Raw genomic sequence first — 13,484 nt, 5'->3', positions numbered from 1 at the left:
AGGTAAAGATTTTATACTTCTTTTACTCACTACCAGCGTTGTAATGCAGCAGAAAACACAATCTGCAGCTCAATTAAAAAGCCTAAGACATTAACATTGAGGCAATCTTATCATCAGACAATAAGTGAATGTTTTAAGGAGCTCAACCTCTTTGATGAGGTGTGGGAAAAAAATGAGGCATTGTTCGTGCATAACAGAACTGGATCTCGGTTCTTGTGACTGTACGTGTGGTGGTTCTGTGGTGCCATTCAGCTTTTAAAGGGACGATTCTGCGGCTTTAATCTGATGTGAAATCACTGCTGAGCAACAGATCTAGAAACCCAGATTCTGTGGAGGGAGAGACCTGCTGATTGACCTAATTGTCCTGTGTCTTATTGGTCCAATTATACGCACTGTTTCTATGTGAGGAAATTAAATGATAAAAAAAAAAAAAAAAAAAAAAAATGTCTGCATTGGGCTTTGGAAAGGCTTCACCTACTGCGGTGCCTGCAGGAACTTGGCTGGCTGCGGTGCCACTGAATGACCATCAGGCTCCAGAGACTATATAGCTACACAAACATACAGTATAGAATGAATATGGATGTTAAAAACAAGTGCTTAAATATAGTTGCTTGCTATATATATTTTTTCTCTAATGACAGAGAAGAGAGAAGGGGAGAGAGCTGCAAAAACCAGTGCTGAGTCATATTGGCGTGCCCCACTGATTGATCACACATCCCAATAATCTGCATTTCTGCTATTAATATTTCCCATTCCATGTTAAACATCAGTAATATATAGCCTACTATTGTCAACATAATCTATTTCATTCTGAAATAAAATATGACTTTTTCATACATTGCTCTATTGTGAATCTAATGTAAAAAAAAAAAAAAGCCTGTAATTTACCCCGTCTGAGGTCAAATTGCTCCCTCTGAATGGATATTTGGTTAGCTCACACAAGATGGATTTCTCACTTAGAGCATGCCGGCTTCAGTCACATCTCATTTACATATTGGGGGCTGGGGGTTGGATATCGATTTCCCTTTGTGGAGTCCACTTGCTCCAGTGTCTGCACATACATTTTGATGCCTCATGCATTCAAGATGAGGGTGGGATTCATGGAGTCCTGCAGATTGCCGAGCGCACCATGAAGGTATTTGTCTGGAGATTCTGGCTGAGTGTTCCACCTGCTTTCCTTTTTTATGCTGGCAGGAGTTCATCTAGGATTTATTTATACATTTTTTTTCGCATGTTACACAATGCCATTAACGTGAATGATCACAGCAAGTGGGTGTGATCTGCATCATATGACCTGCATTAATATCTCCTTTATTCAGTGTGCATTTAAGTTATATTTATATATATATATATATATATATATATATATATTTGGATACTCTTTGGCAATGCAGTTAGATAAGAACTTGGTGAAATTCGGTGTGTCAAGCCAGTCAGGGTTTGTTTACTGTTTGTTTTTGCCTAAGTCCTAGAGGGGAACTGGATCTTTAAGATGTGCGTGCCGGGTTTTACAATGTATTACGAGGTAGTCATACCCCTAGAGTGTTTCCAAACTTGTCACATTTTGATCCATGAATTTGTGTTTCAGTAGGATTTTAGATGTAGGACCAACACAAAATGGCACATAGGCGTGAAATGCAAAGAACATCATGCGTGGTTTTCAGAATTTTTCACTAATTATGTCTGAAAAGTGTGTCCATCTTCATCCCTGCTGTGGAGAAGTTCAGAGCAGAATTGGGCTAAAAAACAAGGGGGGCCCAAAATAGATGGCAAAATAAGACAGTTCTTGCTGTGATACAGACTGTTCTCTAAGCAAAGGCATTTGCTTTTTGCCCTTCAAGTTGTGAGCCAGACACATAACTGAATATCCAGTAACTAAACGTAATCTGCTTTATAGCACAGCCTCCTTGGATCATTTTCTCTCAGTGGAGAACAAGATTCTATAAAGATGCCCTTAAAACCTTTGCACACTATTTAGCTCTTCTCTCTAGCATGAATGCATAAATATATGTATATTTTTGTGAAACTCCAAAATTGGAAGCTTTACCAATTGACACTAAGTTCTATATTGCAAAATTACATTGGATGAGCTAATTTTTTAGTTTGCTACAGGTCCCTACAGGATGATAATTAACTGAAACTTTAAAGGAGCCAGTGCCCATTTTGGTTATTTTCCAGACTGTTCAAAAGGAAAACCATCTAAAATCATCTAGGAAGAGCCTAAGCTGTCCAGTTACTGCGTCACCCTGAATCATCATTGTCATTAGCTCAGTCAGTTGTTGGAGTCAGCAGTCCAGGAAGAGGTGCCAGCTTGGTGTGGTAGCCGTGCTGTCTGCCTGTTCACACTCAAGTAGTGATAGTGCTTTGCATAAGATTGGTGTGTGTGTGTGTGTGTGTGTGTGTGTGTGTGCGTGTGTGTGAATAAGGCAACTTAATCCTAATTCTCAGTGATATGAATGACATAAAATCTGCCAGAAGACATGGAGAGACACAGACAGTCACATGCGCACACCTCTCTTGTTTGTCACATCTTGACACAGTGCTGCATGTGCAGTTATCTCTGTGTGTGAGACAGAAGAAAGTGGGAAACAAATCTCTGTATAATAAAGAGAGGCTTTCAGTGGCAGCAGCACCAACGCATTTTGTCACGCAACTAACATGTCTGCCACCTGGTCGTTTACTATCGCTGCCTTTCTGGCTCAAAAATGTTTTTTTGGTTTTTTTTCCCAGTTTTTATCACAGTGGTCAGTGTGGCTATGCAAGTAATCAGGTTACATTTTAAGGCTTCTTCAGTGTGACAACACAGTTGAATCCTTTATTGACAAATAAAACATTCATTTCAAAATATTAAGAAGATACAATGCCTTGCAAACACATAATCCTTTAGTTTTTTTTTTTTTATATTCTATGCTAGTACAACCATAAAATGAAATGTTCTGCTTTGGGATGTAATACAATAGATCCACACAAAGTAGCACATAATAGTCAAGTGGAAGAAAAAATGCCATAAAGTTTACCTATACAACACCAGAGTCAATCCTGTGCAGAACCAATCATAAATGGGATGGTGAGAAGGTGAACAAAAAATTTTCACTGTTTGCCTCATCACTTATCTTCAACATTTTTTAGATCCAGACTGATTGGCTATTTAAACAAATGGAAATGGTTTGATCTAAACCACTCTTTCGTAGATCTGGTTGGGTGTTTTAACTTGTTCTCCTGCCAGAAGGTGGCCTTTAGCTTCAGTCTTATGTATTTTGCAGCTTAAAATAGGTTTTCTTCAATAATTTTTCTGTTTTTAGCTCTCTCCAGAGGAAATGTCTTCCTACAGAATGACACTGTCCTCACCATGTTCCATGTTTCAAAGTGGGATGATGTGTTTAGGTTGAAAAAACCCATCTAGGGACAAGTGCTGCGGATTAGCTATAAGCACTGTGGCGCAAACATACGATTCTCTTCAGTTTGTCTATGTCGGTGTGTGTCTGTCCCTATCAAATAAACTTAAATAAATAAATAAAGAAATTAAATGCTAGTTTTCAGTCATGCATAAAACTTGACTTGCAGGCCAAAAAAGTTTAACTTTGTGTGCATCGAACAAGAGGACAGATTTTTAACATGTCAACTGTGTCCCCTAATCACAAATGGTGTTCAGTGGTTTTTCTGATGCAAGATGTTTGTTTGTTTACCAAAGTTGTCTAACAAATCTCTGGGCCTTTCACAGAACGTCTCGATTCATACGAAGGTGAGAATAAACACAGATGGACTTAATTTATTGTTAACTAAAGGCAATTGTTTGCATTTGACTTTATCTAGGGGGATTATAGTAAAGGCAGGTGAATGCAAAAGTGCAAATTCATGCCACAATTTTCAGTTATATTTATTTGTAAACAAAAAAAATAAAAATAAGTATTTTCCTTCCACTTCACAACTATAAGGTGCTTTGCGTTGGGTTACCCATTAAAACCTTCAATAAAATGCAATAACACATGAAGCTGTAACTTGACAAAATGCAAATACTCTTTTAAAAGAGATGAATACTTTTAAGAGCATTTCAAATCTCTTAAAAGTATAGATACTTTTAAAAGAGACCATACATATCTGAATTTGCTTGTGGAAACAGGAACTGTGGAAAACCTTTAAATCATATGAAGGACAGGGTTTTGTTTTCCACTTTTAATGCTTTTTGATTGCATTAAATACAATTGGGTAAAAGACATCAAATAAATTATTTACCATTCGGCCTTGTTGTCTCTGCTAATGAAATGTGTTATTGTCTCTTGGACCTCGTCGTCTCTTCTTGAATGTTCTGCTGTTTGGAAGAACAGTGTGTTTCTATAACCTCTATCAATATCTTCTTTGCAGTTTGTCATTTTGGGTCTAAATGTTGTTGCTTTGAATTTTATTTGGCTTTCAAGACAGTACTGAATTCTAATTTCAGCCTTTGGATTTTGCCAGAACAGCTTTTTTTTTTTTCATTTGTTTACCAGTGAAGCAAAGCTAATTATTGTTTCTCTATCATCCGCCCTCCCTCGCTTGCATATCTTTCATTTTGGGTCCTATTCTGCACCCAAACTCTCTCAAAATGGTTTTAACTGCAGAGCTAAAATCCAGGATTATCTGTCACACGAGGCACCTAAAGTAGATCTACCTTGTGTTCAAGGACAGAACATCTTAAAGCAAAGTGGAAGGGTAAAAGAGAAATGATGGGTATGGGTGCAGGACAGGGATTCATACATTCATCACAGTAATTTAATGCCTTTGCCAAAAAAAAAAAAGTTTGGAACACGATCTGAAAGGCATTGTGTCGGCTAAGATCACCCCAAATGTTCGTGAATAACCATTAAAATTCCTATTAAAGCATGGTGCAGAATGCTGGTCACTGATGTATGTGTACATTTGATTTAGAACAACAATTTCTATAGTCTAAATAAAATTGCATGTTTAATTCTTTAGAACTGTCATATAGTTAAGCTAATAACTCCTAACTGATCAACACAGAAAATGGATGGCATTAGTTGTGATCTTATTAGGTTAGCCTTAAAATTTTGATACAGTGGAGAATGTTGACTTCATTTGTTGTGTTATGATCCGCCCTATCAGGGAAATGACCTGTCTAAGATTTGGGGCCATTGTTTCTTTTATGACTTGTGGCATACATTTGTCCGTATGTCCTCCAATGACTGGTTTGCTAGATAATCAAAGGGTAGTATGTCTAACTGGCTAGGGGATTGCTGCTCTTTATTTTATTTAATTCCAGTGGAACAGCTGGGTTTAAGCCATCAGATCCCCTAAAATAAGCCCAGGTTTTTGTATTGAACTGTACTCAAATACTTTAATGCAGTTTTCACTTCTTGCCTATTTTCTTCATTTCTTTTCACACACTCTTTGACCATTTTTTATTTTTTTTTTGGGTAATGTTTGTGTCCGGTGTGAACATTTGCTACCTTGATGCTCTGTCCAATTGGTTAACTGCTACAATTACATGTAAAATGCATGTTCATAGCACTTGTTTTTGCTAGTTTGGATTTTATAAGGGCTGTTGAAGAGTGTGTGGGTGTAGAAATGCAGATAAATGGCCAGCCACTTTAACAATAACCCACAGAGGGTTGAAAATGGAGGAAAATCTCACGACTGTAAATGGTTTAACATTAATCAAACTAGTTACATCGAATGTACCTGAGGATTTTTATTTTGGCAGTTTTAAAACACCAACATGATTTCAAAAATATGTTATGTATGTTGAAAGCAAGTAAGCAAAATGTAAGTTCATACTCCTTGACAGTTTGCTGTCTATATTCAATTAAAAATCCAACACACAGTAAACTATTTCGCGGAGGTTTAAGCAAAAAAAGACAATTCAAATTGATATGATGACGCATATCAAAATGCAATTAAAATTTCTCCTGTTCACTGCTGTGTTATGCAACACTTTCACACTTCCCATCAAAGACCCAACACTCCTGAGATGGGTTCAAAGCAAGCCCGATTCCTTTCGAGCCGAAGAAATTCCCACAACCTTCTACATCCTTGTTAGCAAGTGTTTACTAGCTAAACAGATATCAGTCATGTACAGAGGGGTGAGTATTCCCCAGCCAGACTTCCTTTCATCTGAGTCAAAATGACCAATTTTCACCCCTGTCTCTTGGTAAAATGTTGCCATGGTACACTTGCAGAAATCCAAAACAGATGCGTGGATAGGTTGGAGAATCGGGCTCATTTATAAGTATAAAATGAAAGGGCATTTTGCACAGTGTGAATCCTGTCAGTTCCCAACGCTGAATATTTGCCGTTTATGGAACCGCAATCAGACAGTTTATAATCAGACGTATCTATTTGTCTGTCATTTTGTCTGAGAAAGAATGCAGATGGACATCCTGCTTGTGCTGATTCTGAATATTAACAAGCTTACATAAACTGCTCGGGCTACACACTCTGTCAGCCTAATTGCATTTCACATCAGTTTAGTGAACGGCTTTAATATTACTGCTCCTCTTAATGGCTTTTCTTGATGGAGCACAGAGGTTGATGGTGACGCCCCCCCAAGGTCTGCAACGTAGACCAGACACAGAAGCTGCTAAATGAAGGCACTCCACTGCAATAAAATCTTTATTTTTATTTTCTTCCAGCAGAGTAAACAAAGCATAGAGCACTTAACTGAACAGCACATTAAGGGCTTTTTGTCCATTTGCATTAACACGTCCTGAATAATGCCTCTGTTTAACAAAGAGACTGTTTGATAGGTGAAAAATAAACAGAAGATACCCAAGACTCTTTCAGTCAAGGTGAGTCAGAATTCCATTTAATTACAACAAGTTGATTGAAACTACCTCCCAAATTAAAATGAAATGGCAATTTTCTTAGACATTATATTAAAGTAAGAATAGAACTTGCATATTTTAAAAAGAAAACCTGTCCTTTCAAATTTTGAGTAAACATGAAACGTAGTGCAACTAAATGCATCCTAAATGTCAACAAACAGAAGTGATTTGTTTGTTCTTATACCATACCCCAAGAAGCTGAAAAAGTCCAAGTTTTGATTTGAAGCAATTTAAGAATGTCTGTCAATATGGAGCTACTCGGAAAAACTAGGCATTTACCAAATTGATGGATCTTTTAAAGAAGTTTGAGAACTTCTTTCCGAGGCCAATTTGACTCTTGCTGGTGTGATGTTACAATAATAATAAAGGCAGGTAAATTTGTTGTTCATCACAGACATAGTACAAGAAAAGTATATTTCATGTAGTGCGCCGTATTGTCTCAGCTGTTATCCATTCTTCGTTTTTGTTTATGTTTTTTTTTTTTCCGTTGCCTTTTGTTCCAGCTTTCCCAGATTCCCACCATATTGTCGATATTGTCACCAGACACTTTGCGGCTTGTGTGATCTGCAGTTTTGAGCTTCTTGAGGATCTGTGGGAATTCCAGATGGAAAAGCTTGCAAGTTAGACATGAGAGGAGAACATGAATAATTCTTGAAATGTTTTGAAGTTTTCCATTTTATCTGCTCGGCTGTCGTCTTCAGGGAAGCAAGTCGTTCCTTTTCCAGTTATGTCACAAACGGTTGAGGAAATCCTGCACACAAAGCGAAAGCACACATCCACACAAATTAGCACATTTACATACAAATATAAACACGGTACACATGACCTGACAGGCATCTGAAGTATCTGATGATTCCTGTCTGTATTTTTTTTTTGTGCGTTTGCTGTTGCTCCAATTTGAACAGGCTTGTACTCAGACTTTTATTCAGATATTGATTAAAAACAAATTATTATTTTAAAAGATCTAAAAGAAAAGCAGGGTTTGAATATTATCATCAGCTTATTTTTTAAATGAGTCAAATCTCTCGGTACGAAGTAAAAACAAACAAAGCTAGTTCCACAGTCAAGGTGCAACATCCTGGAAAGAGTGATCACGTCAAAGTTTATGTCTGGTCCTTTGGATTGCAAGTAGATTTCTTTTTTGAAAGTTGTAGTATGTGGATTTAAGACGTCAGTAATGGAAGACACAGCTACGTGTTGCAGAAGAGCTCCTCTGTTTGTTGATTGAAAATATTTCTCAAATGATAAAAACAGTTTCAAATTATTTTGAGATATTTATTGGGATTTACAATCCTACAGAATTTGGCTTGACAGCTATTCTTTATAAATCCTGAGATGGATTTATAAAGAATAGCTTCGGAGAATGGGAGTTGTAGGAGGATCAAAGTAAAATGATACTTTGTTTCTTTATAACTTTCAGAAAGACAGAGGTGGGTGGATATCAACTGGACTTGAAGAAGCTTCTCTGTTTTTTAAAATGGTGCTGATGTCCTTAAGATCTAGAGTGAAGGACAAACATGACTTAGAAGATGACGAGACGGATAAAGAGAGAATTGGCGAAGGTTAAGAATTAGCGGTAAGATTCAACATTTCAGTCTTGGAGGACGCCAGAAAGTTGTTGCGTTCAGACTTTGATGATGCAGATACGAGATGAGCTCGAGAAGAAACAATTATGTCAAACAAAGGCTTTGAGGGGGTTTTGAAAGGAGGATTCAGCAGAATTCTCCCCTCCGCCTCCTTTTCTAAAGCTACATAACTGCTGTCTACATACAGTAATTAAGCCACGGTTTGAAAGAGAAGCAGATGTTGTTTTCCATTTAAAATAAATAAACTTTTTATGATCAATCCTCTATTGGTAAACTGCATCAAGCAAAATGCTCAACAGCCGACTAGAGGACCATAAAGAGAAGGTCACTGGTGTGCTTTTCACACCAATTATGATTACACAACTGGGTGTTTTTACCATTGTTCCAATGTGCACATGGCCATTCTTCAGTATTCTGACAATATTACCAACTACCCTGTAAATGTGTTTAAATTGGTTCACTCCATCTTTTTACTATCAGTCTGCATACAATTATTATTTTTTTTTGTGTCAAAGAACCTCTGGGATATTAAAGGAATTTAATACTGATGCTGACATCCTACAAGCCTATTCTAGATTCAACTGAGATATGACTGAAGAAAAAAACAACAACAACTTTATAGAACCACAAAAAAAAAAAAAATCCACCCTCTAAAAAATGTGAGTAGATTTATTTAGGTGGGAGAAAAAAATGGTAAAAAAAAAAAAATTCTTATATTTTTTCTATATATATATATATATATTTGTATATATATATATATATATATATATATATATATATATATATATATATATATATATATATATATATATATATATATATATATATATATATATTGTATATATATATATAACAGAATCTGTGTTGGCACTTCTTTCTGTCAGTACTTTGTACAGCTCTAGTTTACCAATAAAACAGCATTTAGTCCCCGACCATTCCTTTTTGCACAGCTAAACGAAATCAGAGGTGTCAAACTCAACCCTCAAGGACTAGTGTCCTGCAACACACCTCAGTCCAATGACTGAATTACCTCCTCATGAAGTCAATGTCTCCCGAGTCCTGCTAACGATCTAATTATTCAGCTGTGCTGACGCAGAGACGCATATAGATGTTGCAGGACGCCAGCCCTGGAGGACTGGAGTTTGACGCTTGTGATCGAAATAATCCAGACTTCTGGGCGTTCTCTTATAATCGCTTCTCCTGACTCATGCCACAGATTTTCTCTAGGTTTTTAAGACTTAAGGACTGATATGGTAATGGTAGTATTGTTTATGTTCTACCGTTTTTGTATTGATTTGGCCATATGTTTGAATCATTATCGTGCCAAAAGACCCAGTGAGGGTTCATTTTCACTTTCCCAACAAAGGCCGCCATATTTTTCCTCATATTTCAAATAGCTCAGTAGGATGAATAGCAAAGCAATTCATCCTTTTTTGGAGGAAAATAAAAAAAAAAGCTCAGTCTTAGTCTCAGTAATTACAATAATTTTTAATTGTAAGTACTTTTATATTGCAGTGATAATTCATTTAGTATTACGTCTCTCTACGATTTCAGTTCCTCATTTATATTTTCTCTATAGTCTTTTTCAAATAAAATGCTTGAAGAGGTAACTACTTTTCACTTATTCTGAATATAATTAGAGTATGTGTTCAAACAGATTTGTTCTCAATGGAAAGTAATAAAAGCAGACTGAAAAATATGAACAAAGAAAAGATAAAAAAAATAGAATAGTTATTAGATTAGGATTAGTAGGTAGTTTTATGTGATTAAGTGTGAGAGGGAAATTCCCTTTCACAAAAGGAAAAGAATGGACGGGATTACTGTACTGGTATACACAGAGACTCATGAATGGTGGTCTTATCCCAGAAAGATTAAGAGAAGAAAAAAAAAGTATTTTCATATATATATATATATATATATATATATATATATATATATATATATATATATATATATATATTAACTAATCCCACAGATTAACAATTAATTTAACAATGTTTTCTTTTGCTGTTTTCAACAAAAACCTGCTTAGCTGTGATACCAGATTAATCCAGACAGCTCCTCTAAGTATTTAGACCAAATGCTACAATTGGAGGCCAGACTTGTCAACTTCCAGCCCACTCTGACTCGTCCCTTCTAATTCTGTAATGAGCCTTAACACCATGAGGTTTAGATTAGTTGCTAACATTGTACACCGAGTCTTGCTGCTGCTCCCAGTGGAAGCCATTAAGTCTTACCACCCACCATTCTAACACATGCAGAGAACAAACTCTGCTTTATTATGGCCTCCAGTCCATGCTGTATCCAGTAGATGTGCCTTTTCTGTGATTTGCATATTACAGTAAAAGAGCACTGTACAGTGGAATACTGCTGGAATAAAATTATTTTATAAATGGCACACTTTTGCTGATAAGAGTATAGAAAATCTTTACTTCTTTCATTCTGCTTTGTTTGCCTCATTACTATGCGTTGGATAAATTTATCGTGACGCACATTTAACTTTTTTTTTTTTTCCATGGTAACCAGAGGCTGTAATCCAGTTAGGACGTGGACATATCAATAATTATTGAGCCCCACTGGGGGATTTGTCTTTGTGTAACACCGTCAGAAGGCATTATGGTGTTAAATGCATGATGTCCGACAAGCTCTGACAAACTGACACCAGGGATGCCAGTGGTGTGCATCATGTATATTGTGATATGTTTTTGTATTTGGAATTGATTCGCATATTAACACTATTTTATTTATTTATTTATTTATTTTTTAATTTCTTCTGTTTATTCCCAAATTCCAACATTCAGTGTCTTGGAAGCTAAACACATAATTTAAAATCTATAAAGATTCAAAATGTTGAATTTCCTGTCATCTCATTTTGTGATGTTCATACATTGCGAACCAAACAATTTAAAAACAGAACTGATTTGTTTGCACAATATGGCTAAAGTACCTTGTCTTAATACTGATGAGTACAGTGCTAATATAGCAACGTTTTTGAAATGCAATATTTATTGTTCAGTGTGTTTTCTTAATTTTATGAATGAATGCTTTTCATGGCTGTTATCCATTCAATTTCTTTAACGGAGTCTCACTGCAGTAGCTGCTCACACTAGATACATGAGATAGTGCTGTGAGGTCATTTAAGATTGTGGAAAGCATGGTAATGACTGATATTATCATTACCATGCTCAATGATAATATCACACTTGCTTGAATTTCCAATTTCGTTCATCCTGCATTTCTGCTTTCAGAGCTTTAATGTTCTGGTTGTTTACTTGCCCCGGTTCTCTTTCTCTTTCTTCCCTTTTTCTCTTTGTTGGGAAAGAAGAGAGGAAAACCACCCATGTCCAAAAAGCTGATTTTGCTTCTTATTTTTTCAATGTGGCAAATATGACCGTAATATTTGACTTAAAAGCCAAAATCAAACTTTTATGCTAAATATATAGTAGGTATTTCTATTGTTTAGGTAGCTGTACAGACAAGGTCCAGCAATTATGAATGGATACTGTTAAACTTCAGAGACATTGTTTAGTTGTTTTTTATATCCCATTATTTGGGAATTTGTTGGATTTTAGACATTGGGTTGCATTGGACATCTTAGTTTCTTCAATTTTACCTCCTGAAGGAGACTTTGTTGCCATTTTTACCAGTGCATCTTAGCAAGACAGAATATCTTAAAGGTAATTGATTAAATAAATAAATAAATCATGAGGATTTAGTAAACACAAAGTGATACATTTCCAGCATGTATTTCAGTATTTTTTGGTTATGGCTTATATTTAATAAAATCCCGAAATATAGCTTCTGAGGAAATTAGATGGTTTACTTTTTGCATTTAATCAAGCATATAAATTAAATGTGTGATGTTTTAATTTATAGTCATGCTAAACAAAGCATTTTAACATAACTGCTCGATAATCATTACATCTGTCAATTCCTCATTTATCTCTGAAGACCTCGTGCTTCTTTGTGGTTCCTTTGTTTTCTCACTGAACTCAGACTACATGAAAATATGGAAGCTGTCAGCAGAAAATGTCATTGTGTCTGAATATGTTGTCCACTTGCTTCAGATGTGGAGATTACTACGTTTTGCCTCCTAGGAGTCCCAACACCCCACATCCCACCCTTCTGTCACTGTTTACCTTTAACAGCCGTTCTTGAAAAAGAAAAAGAAAAAGAAAAAAAAATCTATTGCCCTCCCTCTGACATGAACCTTTACTTAGGCTGAATCAGCTAATGCTGTTATCAGTTGCCATGGAGACTGTCGGAGTTAGAATGTTGCTGTGGAAACGGAGCGACTGCTCATTACCACCCACAGCAACCTTCCACACTCCCCTGAGCAGCACCTCACAAACACATGAACGCACACACACACACACACACACACACACACTGTTCCACACAGACCCATGAAACCCCCAAAAGGTACGGCCTTGTATTGTATCAGTTGTGTTTATATTAGACATGGTGTGTGATTTTATTTTCAACTCTGAGAGACAGCGACACCTTTTTTACGCCTGTATAAACCGAGGACAATCTGCATCGGCGTAACAAATGAAGCTCTAAACTGAAACGATACAACAAGGGGATTTATTGGTGAACGCATTGTTGCCTTAGCCTTCAATGTTTGGCACAACAGTAGGAGTGAGTTAGGAGACTGTGAGTTTCAATTTTGATGATATTATGAATGTTATTAAATTGCAAGTGGAGAATTGAGAAGTGGTCCATTTAGCAGCAATGCTGAAATGTTTCCACATTGTATAAAGGTATTCAGCAGCTCAGTGTGGTTTCATTCGATTCAGCCAATTAAAGATTAAAGGCAGTGAAAGAATAAATTACACCCCCCCTCCCCAATCACTCTCTCTCGCCGCACTCACCAGTGTTGTTGGACTGTGGTTTGCTTCTTTAAAATCAAAAACATATTTAATCCCCTTTTCTTTATGTCAAACCTCTGCCCCTTTAGTGTATATATATATATATATATATATATATATATATATATATATATATATATATATATATATATATATATATATATATATATATATATATATATATATATATATATGGGTGTGTGTATAGA

This window comes from Poecilia mexicana, unplaced genomic scaffold, assembly GCF_051168715.1.
Source record: "Poecilia mexicana isolate PSO_F unplaced genomic scaffold, ASM5116871v1 scaffold_2, whole genome shotgun sequence".
Classification (NCBI taxonomy): Eukaryota; Metazoa; Chordata; class Actinopteri; order Cyprinodontiformes; family Poeciliidae; genus Poecilia; species Poecilia mexicana.
Note: the sequence above shows the minus strand (reverse complement) of the source record.